Source organism: Alligator sinensis, unplaced genomic scaffold, assembly GCF_000455745.1.
Source record: "Alligator sinensis unplaced genomic scaffold, ASM45574v1 scaffold1550_1, whole genome shotgun sequence".
Taxonomy (NCBI): Eukaryota; Metazoa; Chordata; order Crocodylia; family Alligatoridae; genus Alligator; species Alligator sinensis.
Window position 1 is genome coordinate 97922 of NW_005842885.1, and position 8020 is coordinate 105941.

The following is an 8020-nucleotide window of genomic DNA, read 5'->3' on the forward strand; positions in this document are numbered from 1 at the left end:
TTAACTTTCAAATCCATAAAATAATTTGTTGTGTGACGGTCTCACTCACTTCCATTACTGAGTTACACAAACAAGCAGGGGACTCTCTACCATTTTAACATGTTTTGGCTCTTTCTTAAGTTGATAAGTAGCATCTGGTGCTTACACAAATTTGTCCTGTAAGATCATGGCCAGTGCAGTAATGGCTCTCCAGCCTAACCCATAACAAAACAATCTGCCTACTGAACCAAGAAATACACTGGGCTCTCTCTTTGTTTCTTTTCCCTCCTTCAGCCCAGCTTGCACATTTGGTACAGTGAATATTAAGTACTCATCATCACTTCACTGACGTGAACCAACTGGCCTTTCAATTCATCTCTCCATGAAATAACAGAGAAAATATTTCTCCAAGTGAATGTGGCTACTGAGAAAGAATTTAACACACAAATTATATTTTTGGAGCTAGTCATCATTGTTTTTGAAATTTGCAAGTGGTAGGTACATTGAATAGAGCATCAAATCAAAAGAGTTACTTTTTGTTTTATGCTTTAATTCTAATATTAAATCATTTTTAAACATGCTCCTGATAACTATCTATAATTAGATATATTAAATCAGCATCTGAAATTTGCTTGTTGAAACTGAGATTAATTTAAGAAACTACAAGAAACTACAGTAAACATAAATTAGTGTAAAACCAGTCCAGTTACATTACTGAAGAGTTTCTGGCCTAGGTTCTGCATGAGGATTCACTTATTTTGCACTGCTCAGGCAAAGAGAATAGATCCCTGGAAATGGATCTTATACCCCTTTATGGAGGGAAACTCCCTATTGGCAAAAGCTGTGAGAGGAGGAGTATAAGGGATATGCTTGGGACTGAGTGGACATAGCAAGATGGGTGAGCTGAGGGTGTGGTAAAGCAGAGCAAATGTAAGCCACTTAGGCAAGGCTGAAAGCTGTTTGGGCTACTGTTTTTATTGTTGCTGTTGTGGTGGGGAATGAATGGTACTATAAACAAGAAGCTGAAACAGGGGATTCTGAAGACCAAGCTTTTACTCTCCAGTGCTCCTGTGCTAGAGCTCTAAGGTGTATGGCAGTGCTCTAAGACCGTGGTTTTCAACCTTTTTTTCATCTGTGGACCCCTAAAAATGTTGAATGGAGGCACAGACCCCTTTGGAAATTTCAAATGGAGGTGCGGACCCCTTTGAATTGTAAGTAGAGATATTCGCATACTTTTGATTGATCATAGTTATCTTTTGTAGACCTTTTAGACATAGTCTGTGGACCACAAGTTGAAACCCACTGCTCTAGGATACAAAGGAGGGGTAACTAGTTCTGTAGATCCTGGTAACCAACCCATATGGGCAATGCATGGCTCTGGACTTAGGAAACAGCCAGTGTCAGCTGTGTAATGCTAGGGAAGAGTGCATGCTACACTTAATTCAGACATGTAACAAATGGCACTGGTGAGGGCAATGCTTCCAGCATACTGGGAGATATTATATGAGAAACACATTATGACTCCAACCAACATGGCTTTGGGAGCAACTCTCCTTCTCAACTCCCCCAGAGTATGTTTTAGGCAATTATGAAGCATGATTAAGCCCAGAACAGGCAAATCAGTAAAGGCAGACGCAGCTGTTGGAATTTTACTTTGTTTTCAAAAGATGTGTACCACCGGAAAGTAAATGGCGGCAAAGTCATGTTTTACCTTAACATTGACATAAAGAAGTACCACAGTTTTGTTTGCTCACACAGTATGGTGCATACTTGACCAGGCTGAAGCTGAACTTGAATTGAACTTGAATTGGTTCAATGTAGACTTTATACTTCAAGTCTATATAATAAAAATGCCTGTCAAGTATGTCTATGTTACATACTGCTTTAAGGGAATGGCCATCAATGAAAATCTGATTCAGTAAAGAAAGAAGCAGCCTCCAAAATCTAATTTTACGTGCTGATTTCTTTTGTATGTTTTCATGCTAAAATAGATTTTTTTTATTTTTTTTTTGCTTGCTAATGAGCACTTGAGGATTTGATTTGGCTTCTTGGAATGACTGCCACTTGCTGTTAGAATGTTAATCTGTCTAAACCCATTCAACTCCACTTATTTGGAAGTCAATCACCTGGAGTCTGCATTTCAAAGAGATGCTAGTTAATGCAGTCACAACAGAAGATATGCTTGGGACAACTCCCAGAGCTCAGGGTAATCTCTGAAACACCAGCTAGAAGACAATAATAAAGCAGGTTTGTATTATTTTCTAAGAATAAATTAAAACTGGAGTCCTCATTTAAGTGCAAATGCCTGGAGGAGAGAAGACTGCTTCACTGAAAGAGCATAGGTCATGAAGGGGATACTGTATTTGCATACTGCACCTACTTGATGTAGCTTTCTCCAAAAACAAATCTTTAATATAAAGACACAGTGAAGCTGTAGGCAACCATAGATGGAGCAGGTATGCTAGGATGCTACTGAGGGAGAGAACTGGAACTTTAGGGTGTCAGAGGTAATGGATGGTTATGATTTAGCTTATGAAAAAGAATTAGGCAACTGATTTCTCTTGTAATTCTCTGGGCAATTTCCTAGGTCTTTTCTGAGTGGGTAGAAAATGCAATGCACTCACTACTGCACAAAACTCCTCATAATATGTATCATTCAAGGCAATCTGTTATAACAGTGAACTGTAGATATAGAGAGAGATATTGTTGGTCTTTTCAGAATGCTTTTGGTAAAGGCTGTATCTTAGCCTCTTTAGCAGGCACTAAAACCTGAAGCTTGAAGATGCACTGTCCAGAGACCAGCAGCAGCCAGTATTTGAAATGGGCAGACAGGACTGAGGTACTGAGGACTGAGTAGTATTTGGCCCCATGTACAGGAATAGAGATCCCATAACTCTAGCTATTAGAGTTGCTCCTAGACATAATTACACAACATGAGTTTAAGTATGTGTGGCGGGCTTGCCGATAACAGCCCAGCATGCCAGGCATGGAGAATTCCATTTGTGATAGGTTGAGCTTTTCCACCAGTTGGGTAAGTGCTGGGCAGTCGGTCGGGCAGCCATGCAGTCGGTGCATGGCCAGTGCAGAGAGGGACCTTAGGAGCTGCCCGAGGCAGCTCAGATCCGCAACCCCTGGCAATTGGCTGGGAACTCAGAGCAGGGGATGCTGCACAGTGGGTCCCAAGCGGGGACTGAGACCCTGGAAGCCACTTGAGGCAGCTCGGGTCCTCCACCCCTGGCACATGGCCAGGATCTTGATGCACAGCTGGCCCCAGGTAGGGGGCCAAGCCCTAGGGCTAAGCCTCCAACTTTGAGCACAAGGCAAAGCCCTTGATGCACACAATGGTGCGTGGGGCTATGAGCAGGAAGGTGGCCCAGAGGCCCAGAAGGCTCCTGCTAAGTGAAGTGCAGCAAAGTGCCTGAAGTGTTGAGAACCCCCCACCTGCGACCCCCCGGAGTCGTGAGTTACCTGGGAAAGGGGTTTCCCACAGGGGAGGGGGAAGTTACCCTGGGTGGTGAGGCTGTTTTATTGTAGGGGAAGCCTATGCCGAGGAAAGCTCCCGGGGTCTGAAGTTTCAGTTGGAGGCATCCCTGTGGGTCACAGTGGGATTGAAGAGCACGGAGGATGTCCCCCTCCCACTGATTGCAGGAGTGCAGCCAATGCCCAGGATTGGCTTGGGCCCTGGCGGGGCTTACTGAGTTGAATTAATCTGCTACTTTGGTTATATATCAGATTATATAATCGGATGCCTTATTTTTGTGATATAGCGCCATACATTTTGTGAGATAAATAATTTTTGTTTTGGATTCTGAACTGGAAAAGTCAGCATGAAGTTTAAGTCTGTCTTGGGCAAAGGGTGCTTGCCCAACCCAGGAAGTCTGAGTGGAGAAACTGCTTCAAGTCTATTGGGATGAAACTTGATCTCATGCTAAAGTACCCATTTGTTTTACCAGTCACTCAAACATAAATGCCAAAAGCTGTTTATGGTGCAATGAAGAGAAGATCATGAAGAAAGAGCTTATGGAAAAAAGTCTGTTAGCATAATATTCATTATTTATTTGTGTTACAGTAACACCTAGAAACCTCAGCCACACTGGCAAACCATTGTGATAAGTGCTGTATGGACACATATTAAAAGACAATATAGTAGGAGACCTCTTCCCTGCAGGTTGCAATCTGAACTGGTAAAAATGAGAAAGGGACTAAAGCTGTAGAACTGAATCAGAGTCAGATTAAGGGTGAGATTCGCATAAGGATTTGTATGTGGTGACACAGCAGGCAGTAGAAGTAACAATTTTTGTTTGATCTGGCCCCAGAACATGGCCTATGGCCCTGACCAAACAAAAGTGTATGGCTACAGACCACTTTAAAAGGTCCTGATCCCATGAAAATCTGAACTCTCATTGCATGGGGGTTCAGATGAACACACTCCAAAACAGAGCATGTTCTATAACATGTGTCTGTGAGGCTCCCAGCCTATCATTGTTTTCAGAATGGGAGCGGGGAAAGGGAGAGGAGGGTGTTTGATTTGGGTTTTTTTCAGCAGGCCCTGGAGGGTGGGTCTGGTGGATTGGAGCCCCTCCCACCATGGGGGTGGGGTGATCCAACCCACCCATCATGCTTTACAACGTCAGCGGGGACCCCCAAGAATGAGCTGCTTCTGCTCCCTTTTCCCGCTCCCATTCTGAAAACAGTGACAGGCTGGGAGCCCACAGACACAAGTTACAGAACACGCTTCTATCTGTTCCCAGACTGTTTCCTTTGCCTGAAAGTTAGGTGCTCAGTTCCGGGAGTGGAGTTCAGGCCAAACCCAGATTGGTGAAGCAGGTGTCTACATGAAAATTTAGGCATCACGAAAAGTGATCCTGAATCCTGAAAAGTGATCCTTGTTTGATGCCACATAGGAAGGGAAAAACCCAGCAAAGATCACAGATAACCTGATCTGGAGAAAAATTCCTTCCCAGCCTGAACTCTGCTGATCCCTTTGAACCTGAGTCTGAGCAAGGTGTGAGCAAGACATATGCAGGCATAACTAATATTCTTGGTTCCTAGATATGCTACCTTGTCTGTCCTAAAAGAGATTTTATTGGATTGTGACCTTTTATTCAGGACATTCAGATCCTCCTGAAATAGTAACCTACACTTTTGATTATGAATTGCTCCACCAAGTTCTGTGTCTCCTGCAAACTTTACCAGCAAAGACTGTGTATCATCCTCTAGAATCAAGTTCACTTTTTATAGGTATTAAATAGCACTGGATCAAGAATCTACCATTGGGAATGCTGCTAGAAACAACAGCATTCCCTCTTTGATCTCTCCTCATTAACAAAATCTGGAGATCTGTCAGTGAACCAATTTTTAGTTCCTCAAACTGTGACCTATTATTTAATATAATGCTGAGTAGTTTGAAGATGTCAAATATTATCACTGTTTTCACTTTTTAGAGTAAAAGAACTATCTGCATTTGCAAAACAGTTGTTTCAGAGGAAAGGAAATGCTACCTAGTGTATCTCAAATGCCAAGTCTCTGTAACAGTAAGCAACCAGATCAGATTGAGACCATCAGAAAAAGCAACTAAAAATGCCCATCTTGTCTGTGGCATTGCCACAACTGTTCCAGGAACAAGACATTTCAAAGAGTGAAATGTTGGTAGAAACAGAAGAATATAAATGGCAGCTACTAAGCATTGTCTTTTGATGTTGACAAATCAGTCCCTTGCAATGTTATGTTCATGTTTATGCTGTGGCAAATAACCCAATTTGCATGAATGAATGAATGAATAAACCAAATAAACTCTGAGACTGTTTATTATACTGATAATTTGTAAAGGTGAGAGTTTATGAACAACATGAAACTGCTAAATAATAAAGTTGGAATTATGTTGTCACGCAAGCATGAAGCCAGAACTTTGCCTTCCCCATGGATATGGGACCAGCAACCTTTTAATATGTCGCCAGCCACATGTTGCCAACCCCTTCTCTGGATCATCTTTCTGAGATGGCTAACTCTCTCCATATTGGTGTCTCTTCTGATTTTGGGGAATTTCCAGTACCCGCGTTTAAACTTCCAAGCCCTCTCAGGGTTGGCCTGCTCTTAAAAGGTTGGTGCTACATCTGTACTTGTTAGATGTGTAAAAAATGTCCCCTAACCAACACTACTATGGCAGAAAAATCTCAAGTATAGATACAGTTATACTGACAAAAATGTTCTTTGAAGTCTTAGTTCCTTTTACTTGGATAACTTGTATAAATTACACCAACAAGAAATCTCTTCCACTTGTATATAAAATATCTCAGTTAGGAAGGTTTGGCACTCTACTGGCAAACTCTTTCCGGTGGAAACAAGGTCTCAGCAAGGGGATGTTTAGTGTCTAATCACATGAGACTATTCAAAATGTTCCCTTTTTTTTACAATCTTTACTAAAAAAATCCTATTTTTAGGATCTTTCAGTATTTTGCATTACAGTGTAACCTCTTTTAACAAAACTCCAATTAACTGAGAAATAATGGTTTTCTGTTAATGACGGCTGTCAATGACCTGATTTAAGCTGTAAGCTGATCTGGAATTTATGTAATAAAGTGTCTATTATTTGCAGAAAACTGCTGAGTAAGCCTGCTCATTTGTTTAATGCTACCCTATAGCTAAGAACACTATAATCATGCAGGCTTATTCATATGTTCAACTGTGCAGATTTGCAAAAAGATGAGTACCAGACTGCAACTTTGCTAAACAGCCCCAATATACTAGTGTAAGTCAGAAATTTAAAAGCCCCCAGTGCAGACAAACTCAACATTCATTACCTCCTGTAACCTACCTACATGCACTCTGCAACCCACCTCTAACCTCAGTTGCTTTGGACTGGGGAGTAGAAAGACTTTGCAAATATACCTGAAGGTCAAGATGCAGGAACTCTTATCAGGATGGCAAATGTGTTCCAGAGCTTTACTGGAAATGCCATTCACCTCCTGGATTAACCTGGCATCTGCCAGGTCAAATATGTCAACTGACTTAGTTGTCTTCTGTTTATATAGTGCCAGTACCTGAAGGCTGATCTCAACTGACAACAGAGTATTGCAACAGGAGAGAAGCTGTCATGAAAATAAAAATTTCTATACGCTCCTATACATTCTAGTCCACATTCCTGAAATATTGGGCCAAATCCTGACCTTTCCTTTTGTAGGACAATGGAAACAGAACAGTACCTTGCCAGAGGCACCTTAACACTCAGTGCCATCCAGGTGGCTCGCACAAAGTTTCCTATGCTCCCTTTGTCTCTACCCATTGGTCACAGATTCTTAACATCACAGCAATAGGGAGCTTATGACTGATTCTTAAAACTATCAGCTAAGGAAAAACATCAGGAAACACAGACACAGATATAAATATAGAAAAAACAGAGAAAAGCATAGGTGTCACAGAAGAAGAACATTTTATAAGAAGGAAAAATCTGTAAATCTAAAAAATAAACCACTGCAGATGATATACACAGTGCTGTCAGGGAGACTCTTGCACAGTCTCAGATTACACCATTGTGTCTATATAAATGACATGGCTAGTCTAACAATTGCTTTTCCTTCCCAGGATAATGCAAGCAGTGATTCTGTCCTTCTCTTTCCTGAAGATTGAAGAAACAGTTGAGGTTCTGACCACTCCGGGCACAGATAGAAGTGACAATTTTCACCTGATCTGGCCCCTGAAAACTCTCTACAGCTCTGACCTAACACAAGTGCACAGCTACAGAGCACTTAAAAGAGCCTGATCCTGAGACAATCTAAACCCTCATTACCCTCAAGTAGAGCGCTTTCACTAACTTGTGTCTGCACACACCAGGAGCAGGGCTGGGCTGATGCAGCCTAGCCCTGCTCCCAGTGCTGTTTTCAGAATGGGAGAGGGGAAAGGCAGTGAAGGGAGCTCACTTTTGGGGGTGCCCAGCCAGCAATGGAGGGTGGGACAGGTGGATTGGAGTCCCTGCAAGGTGAGGGGCTCTGATCCACCCCCACCCCCCACTCCAGTGCAGCCTGGGGAAACCCAAACGGACCTT